This window comes from Chionomys nivalis, chromosome 4 (assembly GCF_950005125.1).
Source record: "Chionomys nivalis chromosome 4, mChiNiv1.1, whole genome shotgun sequence".
NCBI classification, from domain to species: domain Eukaryota; kingdom Metazoa; phylum Chordata; class Mammalia; order Rodentia; family Cricetidae; genus Chionomys; species Chionomys nivalis.
In genome coordinates this window covers 28,041,903-28,054,504 of record NC_080089.1, presented here as the reverse complement: position 1 = coordinate 28,054,504, position 12,602 = coordinate 28,041,903, and the positions used below count along the sequence as shown (strand labels likewise).

The following is a 12,602-nucleotide window of genomic DNA, read 5'->3' as shown; positions in this document are numbered from 1 at the left end:
CAGATACCTCCTGTCTTGCTCACCCACTAGTCCTGAGCAGTCAATTGTGCTCAGGGAACCCTGCTTTAGTTAGTAATGGCTGACTCACAGGAGCACTGATGCTGGCAATTTGGACATGCCAATGAGAAGTCATAGAGAGCTTGCTTCAGTGAAGAAGAAGTACCCTAAATTATCTTCAGAGAGACTTCAGTCATTCAGCCTTTATTGTTTGATTATTCTTTTTTCGTTAGTCACTTTTGTCGATCTGTTACTGTGAATAATTTGCAAATTAAGTTTTATAATAAGTATACATTTATAGAAACAACAGGATGCATAGGGTGTGCACTATGCCAAGGTGTTATTAAATGAATGAATAAAGTGCTTACTGTCTAACTTTTGAGGATGTGTAGGCCTCTAGACACCAACAATCAAAGGAATTCTAGAGTTCACGTTGAAACTCTCAAGTATGTCTGCTGATCCTTTCATTCCTCCCTCCACTAAAGCCCGAGGACAGCTCCAGATTTGAACACACCTCTTCTGCTTGGGAGAACATTAGACAAGTTCTGAAACCATTCCACTCCTGAATCTTCTCTTGGGCACAATAGGATGGCATCTACTCTGCAAACTTATCGTGAAGGTTAATGGGATAAAGTTTATGAAGCCACTGGGGCCGGCACATAACCAGTTCTCAAGAAATGGCAGTTTCTTCTCTCCTCAGTGACCATGGCCTGATTTGGCAAAGAAGCAAGGAATGGGGGCCAGGAGCCTCTGATTAAACAAATTTGTATCAATGTGTGAATTACTCTTAGCCCTTTAGCCTTCCCAGAGGAAGCTTATTAACCTAAATGCATTACTAATTGCAGGGCTGCTTCTAGCTAACCAAAGTGAAAAGGATAGAAGGGAATACACCTTTGGGCTAGGAGTCAGGAGGGGCCTCACTCTAAGGCACAGCCAATGGACCTATAGGGTAATTGTCCAGTCAACTGCTCTTACTGTGTGCGTGTGTATGTATGTGCCATTGTGTTTATTTTATTTTGTTTTTCTCTTTGTGTGTTTGTCTTTAGTCCCTAAGAACTAAAGGTGTGGGAGTTTGTTATTTGTTTGTTTGCTTGTTTACTTTTAATTATTTTTGTGGTGATAGGGATTGAATCGAGAGACTCATGCTTGCTAAGCAAGTCCCTTATTATTGATCCGTACTCCCAGTCCTAAAGCTAAAGATTTCATCTTTGTTTCCTTTTATTTCAGATTCCCTTAGAAAGACACTTTTCACAAATACCCAAGACTCAAAGATGTGGCGACAATTTGTTGAGATACAGCAGCCGCAGACGGCAGGTCCTGTCTATCTCTGTGGCTACTGTGCAGATACAGTCTCTCTACAGGCCATTGTATGGGAAGGTGTGCTTTCGAGTGTGGGTGTACACACCAAGCATTCCTACTTGTCTGTCACACAGTTAGCCAACCGTCTGAAATTTCAACACAAGACAAGCTCTTGTTGGCCGGGAAACTATGAAAAATGCATTTGAGGGAGCAAATTTTTGATGGCCATTGTCATTAACAACTTGATTCTCAAACATGTTTCAGGGTGCATTTCATACCAAGAAGGGTTTCTTATCTTCTGATGAGGCAAGCAGAGAAGCCATCCTAGTGAATGACAAGGCAGGGAAAATGTGAAGTGGGGTGGAAGAAAGCAAACAGCATATCTATGGCCCTTATAGGCACAGCCGGCAGCATGGGGTCCTGTGTTCTCCCTTCCTATTTATCTCATTATTGTTGATAGATCAGAGAGGCCTACTTAAAAAGTGGGACTGACCAGAGCAATTACAAAGTGACCTTGCACATCTCAGTGGACCACCGTCCACCTGTATGGTTGCAGCCAAACTTTCTTAACTTTCTCAGAGCATTAGTCCCATGAAATTTCTTAGCCAGCCCAGATTTTTGTGAGACTTGGTGAAAGATAAAAGACCAGAAGTCATAGAAAAGACGACAATACCTTGCCTTCAAATATCTAATCTTGGGGTGCTAGTTCACTGGATTCCTTCTGCAAGTCTCACTCACCATCCGACACTGTGTTTGGTCATTCCTCTAAGAATAAGCCCCCTATTGGCTGTCTAGTGCAAGTGGTCAGCCCTGACACCATATACACATAAACAACAGAAACAGATTCAGCAGGTGAGTTTGTGCGCACACAAAGAAAAAGAGACAACCAACTTGAGGGCAAGTATGATTGGAACTGGAGGAAGGAATGGGAGGAGGCCACACGATATGTTTCTATCTTAATTAAAAGCATGTTTTAAGGCAAAGAAAGAAAGAAAGAGGGAAGACAGAAAGAAGTAGAAGAATCATGACTTCCAAGGTAGCCAGGCTGAGCAGATAGTGGTTGAGAAGGGATGTTGGCATCCCCTGTCAATTCATCTCCCAGGGAAAGGCAAAAAAGAACAGGGAAAAGATTGTACTCCCAAACCTCTGTCCAATGTTGGTGTGCACAGAGTGGCATAGTTTACCATTGACCAACATCTTCATCTGCCAGTTTCACTGAGCACAGAATTCTAGGAGATGCTCTTTGGCTTCTTTTGGTGCTAGTCAAAGGCTGCCACGTCAAACAATCTTTTTCTATTATTAAAGATCACACATCGTCTTTCTCTGGTCTCCTCCTCAGAAAGGGCCCACATCTTTACAGTTTGAGTGCCGTCTTTCTATTATCTATGTATTGATGGTGCACCTTCAGTAAGTTCTGTAATGTTTTTATCAACTCTGTATTGATGATACAGATCTAAGCTTAGGCAATGTAGAGAAATTAAAGATTTCACTTTAATATTTACAGTAACACAGGGAATCTTGACATGTCAAAGTATAGGGAATCTCAATTTGACAACAGAATAGAACCCATATTCTTCCAAAATTTGTGCTATTTTTATATGCATGTGTTACATTTGTACAGTTCATAACCCCACTCTCATTACTCAATTTAGGCTTTATCATGTTTTAGCATGTTACTGTATTAAAATATTAATTATATTTTAAATGAAATATGTGAAATACTAATGTAGTATTTCCTCTATTTACTATGGGGTCCAATATTGATCTATGCCAACTTCTGGGAACTTTAATATCTTCCCATGTTGTAAGTAGCTAATTTATTATTCCACTTCAGCCTACATGGACTCTACTTCTCGGTAAGTAGAACTTCCCCTGTCTTGACGTAGATTATAAAATACCAAATAGACATCTTGGTTTCATCATTCAACCTGAACCTATTCTTGTTCTCAAACACCTGATCTTGGGGTGTTGGCCCTCAGGCGTCCTTCACTCTTCATCAGCCCCTTTGTGTTTGTCCCTCTCCCCAAGAATCCAAATACTGCTCATTTACAGACAAAACACCAGGAGTTGACGACTCATGACTAGAACCCAAAGAGATTTCTGAAGATTTCTAAAGATAATCATTTGCAGAATACAACCCTGAAGGAGCAGTGTTGTGTGTGTGTGTGTGTGAGTGTGTGTGTGTTGTGTTTATTTAATGAGTTTGAGTTCTCTATCTTTTCAAATGCTCATGTGTCTTGTCTTCCTAAAGACAAGAAACACTGGGTTTTGGCTTTGCTTTCTTCAAAGTAAAAGCTGGAAATGTATTTTAATTTTAAACCTACAAGGGAATGCATTTCTTCACACTGAACAATCTCAATGTTCAGCAATATCAGTGAAAGAAAATGCAGAGGAAGCATAAGTAAACTCAATAGTTTTGATGTAATGGGATATTTTTAGGATAAGTCTGTGTAAGGCAAGGTCTCTTTAAGTTCAAAATAAAATTTCTCCCACCTGCATTTCTTCTTCTAGAACTGAGCTGCAGTCATAGATTCAGATAATGAAGGCTTAATTTTGCTCAGTGACTCGTATATCCCAGTATCATAAACCTGTCTCACCGCATGTACATGAAAGCCATTGGGCAAATCACGGCAATTACACTTGGCATTAAAAAAAAATCCCCACACAAAATACAAGAGGAAATTTTACAAGCATAAGGTTAATCTACCTCACTATTGCCCGATGAGCAGAGGGTCAAACTCAAAACAACAAATTGGCATTTAAATGCTCATTTAGCAGACAATAGAAGGCAATAATTCAGCAACCCTTGGAAGAAAGCAGGTAGAAGTGATGCTCAGGCAAAGGGGACTAGTCTTCCTCCATTCACAGCCCACAGGGGATGGGCGCTCCACTGCAGGACGCACACTGCTATTTCCAGACACATTAATGCAGCTGTCAGTTTGTAGGTGAATCAGGCTTGCTTCATCAGACACATCAACAACGAATCTACGCTGCCATTTTCCCTCTACTGAGGCATATTTTCTTAATTGCCAGCTTAAAATAGCTACTTCTTCTACCTCTTCAAACCCATCCATCAGGACTCGTAACAGGGCTAGAAATGACCACTAAAGGTATTTCCTCCTAGCCCTCTCTCCTGCCTCTCCCTCACCCATTCATACGTCTCCTCTAACTGCCCCTTCTCTCTATTTTTTCCCTGTAAGTGTTCAACATTTCAAAGTTAGCAGAAACTCACAGACTCAGATAATGAAGACTTAATTTGTCAAATTTGTATGAGCACAGAAAGTCCTGCAGACCCCTAGTGGCTATGGTGATCACCGAGGTCATTTATCTGACATTTCTCCTGCTTCTTCTGCATTGTCCTGTAACAGTGTGGGCCACAAACTGAACCTGCTTTCCTGTTCCCAGCTCAGCACCCAGCTTCCCCCTTTATTTTCCCTTCTCACTTCTGCCACCTCTTGGCCTCCAGCAAACTATTGTTCTCATTTCGAGGAGAAGCAAGCATGCTTCAAGTCCTGTCCACGATGCTTACCTCTCTGGGGGACCTTTGCAGCTCAGAAAATGCCTGTGGATTTAGTGGTCCTGTAGAGCCCCAGCCTTCCACTGCAAGGCTTTCAGTACCTAAAGAACCTCTAGTCACATGCTCTAATTCTGCAGCCCTCAGCCTCATCAAACTCCAATTAAGCATCTAATTGCATGTTCATTCTCAATCTCTCTCTCTCTCTCTCTCTCTCTCTCTCTCTCTCTCTCTCTGATTGTAATGAGGGAAAAATGATCAACTCATTTAAGCTTCTAAAAAGAATTGTAAAAATAAAGGAAAGGAAGATCAGCCCAACAACCTTTAAAGCTGGAAGCCCAAATTTCAACCAGAATTGTAAGAGATAGCCCATGCATTTCTCCTTGACTTCTCATTCCCAGCCACAGGAGAGCTAGCCTGTTTTGATGGCCACAGAGTATTTATCCTTTGGATAGGATATCATTCCCATGGATGTACCACATGGTCCAAAGACAGGATCCCGAAATCATATTCCTCTTATATATACAATCATACACGACAATATCTTTAATCATCTTTCTCAAAGAGCTATTTTTAAAATTCAAACAAGCAGAGGCTGGGAAGACAGTTCAATTGCTAAAGTTGCATACAAACCTGAGGAATTAAGTTTGATCCTCAGTGTCTGTTTCAAAAGTCAAAAATGGGGTTGGGCTTTTTTAATTCCAGTGTTGGAGAGGTGGTAACAGGAAGATTTTGGGGTTTCCTGAGTAGTTAGCCAGCCTAGCTGACTCAGTGAGCTCAGGATTTAGAGAGACTATCTCACAAACAAACAAAGTGAATAACTCCTGGGGAATGGTACTTAAAGCTAACCTCTGGCCTCTACACAGATGCATGTTCGTGAACACACATGTGCACATAACAAACAAACAAAAATATATTCAAAGAAACAAAATTTTGAGGGTTATCCATCTTTATATCAGAAATATATTTTTTATTATTATTGAACTGTATATTTTTCTCTGATCCCTTCTTTTTTATTCCCCTCCCCTTCTTTCCTCTCCCATGATCCCCATGCTCCCAATTTATTTAGAAGATCTTGTCTTTTTCTACTTTCCATGTGGATAAGATGCATGTATGTCTCTCGTAGGGTCCTCATTGTTGTCTAGGTTCTCTGGGATTGTGAATTGTAGGCTAGTTTTTCTTTGCTTTATGTCTAAAAGCCATTTATGAGTGAGTACATATTTTGTCTTTCTGGATCTGGGTTATGCCACTCAATTTGATGTTTTCTAGATCCATCCATTTGCTTGCAAACTTCAAGGTGTCATTTTTCCCACTGTGCAGTACTCCATTGTTCTTTAAAAAAAACTACTTGCAATGGACAAATATTTAAAGAAAATGCTTCAAAAGTACTTATGATGAAACTACACCTTAGTATGAGGGGACTAACCAGAAAAAGAGATGTAATAAAAATATGTAGAGGTCAAAAATTTACTATTAATGCTGGCACAGGAACCAGTTTAGAACAAAATGATATACTCTTGGCCTATTGATGCCCAGCTTCTTGACAGTTTTGAAGTTTAGTTCATAAGATTTAAAAAAAAATTCTATCCCACCTTTCTGCATCAGGAAGTCTTGCCTCCTAAGTATTTTTTTTTCTGAAAATTATGGATGTTTGATTAGACTCCAGTTATTAGGCAAGGGGCTTCCTCCTTAATTTGGCAAAGAAGAGAAGGGCATCAAGAAACTCAGCTGAGCATGTTATCCCAAGCATCTCCATCTCTGGGATCATTGGGATAACATTCTCAATCCTGAAAAGACTGAGATGGGAGGAATGCCCACAGAACCCCAAGTCCAGTTTGAAAGTGATCCTCCATCTTCTGTTTGAACTTTCAGTGGTTGCTGTGCAAGATTTTCCCTTAATACAGCAGAAATTAGTCATTCTACAGTGCCACAGGCAGAAGAGTAAATTTGGCTGTGGTAGGATGTTATCCCTAGCCTTGGGAAAGTCTAAGGGAGGATGCTCCCTTGATCCTCCAGTGGTTGGAAGACCCTGGCCATCTTCAGCATGTGTCTGGCGCCCAGACATGGGGCACTGAATCTACAGAAAGCCTGAGAAAGCTTGGGAAAGAATAGAGTAAAGCATGTTTTCTTGGTAGCAGCAATTTCTTGGGTCTGCTCTGCTTGCTAGAGGCAAGCAAGCGCTCTCATCTAAGAGAGGCTTCCTGACTCAGCTTTAGCTGCAAAATCCTACAGCTCATTAAGAGGTCCTGCCACGAAACACTTAAATGGTATTGATAAAAGCTGACTGCATGCTTGTTTGTTTTCAGCCGTAGCAGGAAAAAAGTTGTGCTGTTTTAAAATGCTGGCTTTCTGGGCTGTCCTGCCAGGGCAAACTCTGACTCTTTCACACAGGCGGTTCATGTGGTTTGCAAGCACACACTGCTGAAGCTTGCTTGCTGGCAGGGACCTTGAAATGCCATAGACTTAGACTTGTGGCAATAAACATGGCTACAGCCGGTACCTCCGATATGAGGCTGGAAAGCTAAGGAATGGGCTGGATCTAGCTGGCAAAGCCACGGCTTTAATCCTACCCATATTGCTCAGTAATTTAAAGGCTCGTGTGGTCAGAAAAAGAGAGATATACAGTAAAGAGAGATTCAAAGACAAGGAAAATCTTTAAATGATTTACAGTGTGTTTAAAAATATATGCAAGTTAAAAGTGAAAGTTCTTAAAAGTAAAAAAAGGAAGAAAGAAAGTAGTTGGGTGTGGTAGTACACACCTTTAATCCCAACACTTGGGAGGCAGAGGGAGATTGACCTCTGTGACTTCAAGGTGTGGTAGCACATGCCTTTAATCCCAATGCCTGGAAGGCAGAGACAGAAGGATCTCTGAGAGTTCAAGGACAGCCTGGTCTAAAGAGTTATTCCAGGACAAAGATATACAGAAAAAATTAAAATAAAAGTAAAAATAAACAAAATAGAGGTTAAAATAAAGCCGCACAAAGATGGAAAATACAGTGAGAATCTTGATACTGTAAGCTATTATGCTCTGTTTGAATTGTTTGAATGCTGAGGAAGGAGCAACAGATGCTAAAAGATACTTGTTTATAAATGCTGCTGAACTAATCCAAGATAGATATTTTCAAAATACCTTGACTTCAGAATTTCGATCTAAGGATATGATACTTTGGAAAAGAGTTTCTTCTGTTTTCACAGAGGATGAGACACTGTGGATTGCTTCTATCACAATATGGTATGATAGACCACGCCCTCCTGAAAGGTTGCTGTGAACACTTTCAAAAAATTACTTTGCTCAACTGCCGACTGAGATGAACCTAGCACACAGGTTATACCCTCAAAGACCTGATTAACAGCGCCCCCATACAGCAGGAAGCAGTTTGGAGAGAAATAACTGTGCCCATATTCCCAAATATTGTTTATAAATGTTCTTTTACATTTAAAGGGGGATATGATATAGATATGAATAATTTGCATTAGTGCAGATTTTGCTTAATTGATAGAGATTTAAGGTCAATTTTGTTATATGTGTATGTATTTCTGATCTTGATTAAGGTATTGTGATTGTGAAGTTCATTTAAAAATGTAATGTATAGGTTGTTAATAGATAATCATAATAGTCAAGTTTGTAGTCATGTTAGTTAAGATTTTCTAGATTTACATAGATATATTTCAAATAGGTATTCTTCATATCTTTCAAAGAATATAGAATATGGCATTCTAAATGTTTTAATAACTTAGGACTTTTCATTACAATGAGACAGTCTGCTCCTGACAGCACCAATCTACTTCAAGAAGAAGATGTGCATCAAAGAGGATCCTTATGGAGTTTGATAGCCATTTGGGCAAGAAACTGCTCTTTCCTGGACTGTTGCATAAACTGGACACAAAGAACCCGCAGAGAGAGGACTGCTGAACTTGCCTAAAGGTGAGATAATCTTTCAGGGTTCCTGATTCATGAAAGAGTCTGTGAGACATTCTGCAGGACACAGCAGATAGTGACTGAACTGCCTTTGAAATTTCCTGCTTCATGGAAATGTCTGCTGGAAACTATGGGCCTGTAGGCCAAAGATGGATGCCCCAACGGTACAGAGAAACTTTGGGTGACTGTCAAGGCAGCAAGATGTCTCTGTCATTTCTAGAGTTTGAAGTTGCTTATTTCTTGTTTGCTTAGGTGATATTGTATCTTTCTGGAGTCTTTGATGGAGTTGAAGAATAGTTAGTTATAGTTTCCCTTAGTTATGATAAAGATAAAATAGATGTAAATATTGTAATTTTTACTTGATAACTGTTTTGTTATATGTAATTTTGCTATGTTAAAGTTAAAGCCTTCTTTTTTTTTTTGTTTAAACAGAAAAAGGGGAAATGATGGAGGAAAGTCATTGGTTAAAAAATAAAGAAACTGCTTGGCCCTCATAGGTTAGAACACAGGTGGGTCGAGTAAACAGAACAGAATGCTGGGAGGAAGAGGAAGTGAGCTCAGACGCCATGATCCCCTCTCCCGGGCAGATGCAGGGCAGCTCCTCTCAGAGGCAGACACGATGAAGCAAGCCGCCAGGTCAGACATGCTGAATCTTTCCCGGTAAGACTGATGCTACACAGATTATTAGAGATGGGTTGATCGGGATATGAGAATTAGCCAGTAAGGGCTAGAGCTAATGGGCCAAGCAGTGTTTAAAAGAATACAGTTTGTGTGTTGTTATTTCGGGGCATAAGCTAGCCAGGCTACCAGGAGCTAGGGCGGCAGGAACGCAGCCTGCAGCTCCCACTACATGTGTCCCCACAACACTGACCCTCCCTTGATCCTCCAGTGGCTGGAAGACCCTGGCCATCCTCAGCATGTGTCCCCACAACACTGACCTCTGCTTGTGGTGTCACACGCTAATCTTCCTTTGTCGCCTCACACAGCACTCTCCTCTCTCCACACACCTGTCCCAATTTCCCACTCCTCACACAGTCACTAATCATATTGAATTAGCAGGCACCCCATTGCCTTCATTTTAATTCGTGCACAACACCATTTCCAAAGTGGGTCACATCCACAAGTACCAGAGGTTAAAACTACATTTCAATGCATCTTTTGGGGGAGACACGTACAACTCATAACACCTTGTTAGCTTGAAATTTTCTTTCTGAGATGACATTAACAACCCAAAGATGAATTTGGGGTTGGCTCTGTGCTGTAGAGAAGCTCGTAATTAGAAGGAGAGGTCAATTAGCTATTTCCGGCAGAGTCCCCAGGGTACAGGCACTTTTTAAGAGGGCAAGAAAGGGGCAGCTACCTTGCCAGGGCCCAAGCCACCATTCCGTTAGGATCATAAAATCAAATATATCAGCTCAACAAAGGTGGTTAGGCTGCAAAGAATTTATTCATGCCCACATAGCTGACAAAAATCAGATTTGTAAACCAACATGAAGGTGTGTTCATTACCAGCCAGGGATTTTGCTAGCACAGGAGATGGGACTTTGTGTGAACAGGACATGCCCTTTGTCTAGAAAAATGCATTCAAAAGAACAAACTGAAGATCATCAGGCTGCTAGTTAGTGTGGGGTTATATAAAAGAGTTAAAATTATTTAAAGAAAAAGCTGAGCCGGGCGGTGGTGGTGCACGCCTTTAATCCCAGCACTCGGGAGGCAGAGGCAGGCGGATCTCTGTGAGTTCGAGACCAGCCTGGTCTACAGAGCTAGTTCCAGGACAGGAACCAAAGCCACAGAAAACCCTGTCTCAAAAAAAAAAAAAAAAAAAAAAAAAAAAACAACAAAAAAAAAAAAGAAAGAAAGAAAAAGCTGATGACTGGGTGTGGTTGAGCATGCCATGACCACAGCACCCTTGAGGCTGAGGCAGGAGCCTTGCAAGTCTCAGGTTAGTCTGACATACATAGTAAGATACTGTCTTGAAAACAAACAATAAGAGACAGCAACTGAACCGCCACCCTCCATTTGATGAAGATAATAACTAAACAAGAGATTGGATATTGTGTACACAGTCGGCAATTAATTTCTGCTGTCCAAAACTAATAGAGTGGAAGGTAGAATTTGCTCTCCAACACATGCCTATAAATGGGTCTTCATGTCACTGCTCGAACAGGGCTGGGGGTGGGTGGGAAACGAGGGGTGTACGGCAAGAGGCAAGTTAAACAGTGAGAACAGACATAGGCTACATATTTGACAGGGAACTTAAGTGGACATATCTAAAGGATAAAGCCTGTATCCATGGTGTCTAATCCACAGATAAATATTATGTTGGCCTTTTCCAAATAGTAAAAATACACAAAGGAAAACACTGTGTAGATGCTCATCAGGGCTAGAAAAGCTAACATCCCGCCTGCTCAGAACTATTAGGCTAGACCAAGTGCTCTGCCGAGAATTATTTGCACAGTACAAGTGCTAGCTCCAGCAACGCTGTGTGCTTCTGTCCCCTTAGGAGTCTGTGAGAAATAACAGCTCTGTTTCAAGTCTGAAGTTCAAGATGCATATGACACATGCATATGAGATTTTAATGGCGGTAATTAAAATATTATAACTTTGAGAGGGACCGCTGGTGTTATTTCATTTGTTTGAGGATAAATTTAGCCTCATTGGATTGTGGCAGCTCAAATCAGAAGTTTTATGAATATCACACTCACACGAGTCTTCTTTTCATCTTTTGGCCACTAATACATTAACTGCTAATATTTGTTCTGTATTAATACACACATCAAAGGACAGATAAATCTAACCACTGACAACTGGAAGCAGAGATGTGTAGCGCATAACTGAGTGAGGCTCAGAATTTATTTAAGCTCCGGCAAGAAAATCCAGGAGTCACAGAGAAAGCCTGTCTTGAAAAAAGAAAAAAAGAAAAAAAAAAAAAAAAAAAAAACAAGGAGTAAGGAAGTAAGGACAACCTAGACTCCTAAAAAGAGCAGGGGCAGAAAAGCCGGAAGTGGAGGGAGATCCTGCTGGAATGTGGAAAACACAAGTGAATTCAAGGTCATCTTAAAATTTATTGTGTGGTAACTTTGGACCCTAGAGCTGACATTAAAGCCAAAGGGACTACAAGAAATGAAGCCAACGATTGTGGCCATAAAGTTGTGGAACAAAGTAAAAGAAAACTGGGAAATTTTAGAGAAGGTACCATAAGTTTCGGGTACCAGCATAGTTTTTCTGCTTTGTTTATACTTCCAGCCTTTACTGCTGGGACCAACTGAGAATTCAGTCTAAGAAATCGTTCTGAAAAACCCAGAGTTTTCTGTGCTAAACTCAGAAAAAGGAGGAGGCAGAGAGGATGAATAGGAGAGAAGGAGGAGGAGGAGGAGGAGGAGGAGGAGGAGGAGGAGGAGGAGGAGGAGGAGGAGAAGGAGGAGGAGGAGGAGGAGGCTCACAGGAGCCTGGAGACTGATGCTGTGACACACTCCTGATCTGAAGTAACAGCACTCAGGGTGTAGGAAGATTGTGATTTCGAGACCAGCTTACCTCCACAAATAGGGTGGGAACATGCGGTGTTTACAAGGGACAGTACACATCACATATATGATCATGGTCGTGGTAAGTGGTCAGTTCTCTCTGAGCAAAGCAGAGGACACTGTAGCAGCCACAAGGAAGAAGAGCGAGAAAGTGCACTGGGCAGAGGGCCCAGTGCGGGAAAAGAGAAGCTGGAAGGTCTCCAGGTGGCCATGGCTTTTCCCCTTTGGAGAAGGTTCATGCTTCTCTAGTTCAGGACTTCTCAACTTCCCACTGGTGACCCCTTTTCTTCCCAAGAACGTGTGCATAATCCCATGTGTCACTTTTCCCTTTGCTGTGAAAACGAACAAT

General features: G+C 41.2%; 1 protein-coding gene across 3 annotated transcripts in view; it reads right to left on the bottom strand.

Moving 5' to 3' along the window:
- The window catches only part of Opcml (opioid binding protein/cell adhesion molecule like), a 1,138,727-nt gene that overhangs the window by 429,982 nt on the left and 696,143 nt on the right, over positions 1-12,602 (bottom strand). The window lies entirely within an intron of this gene.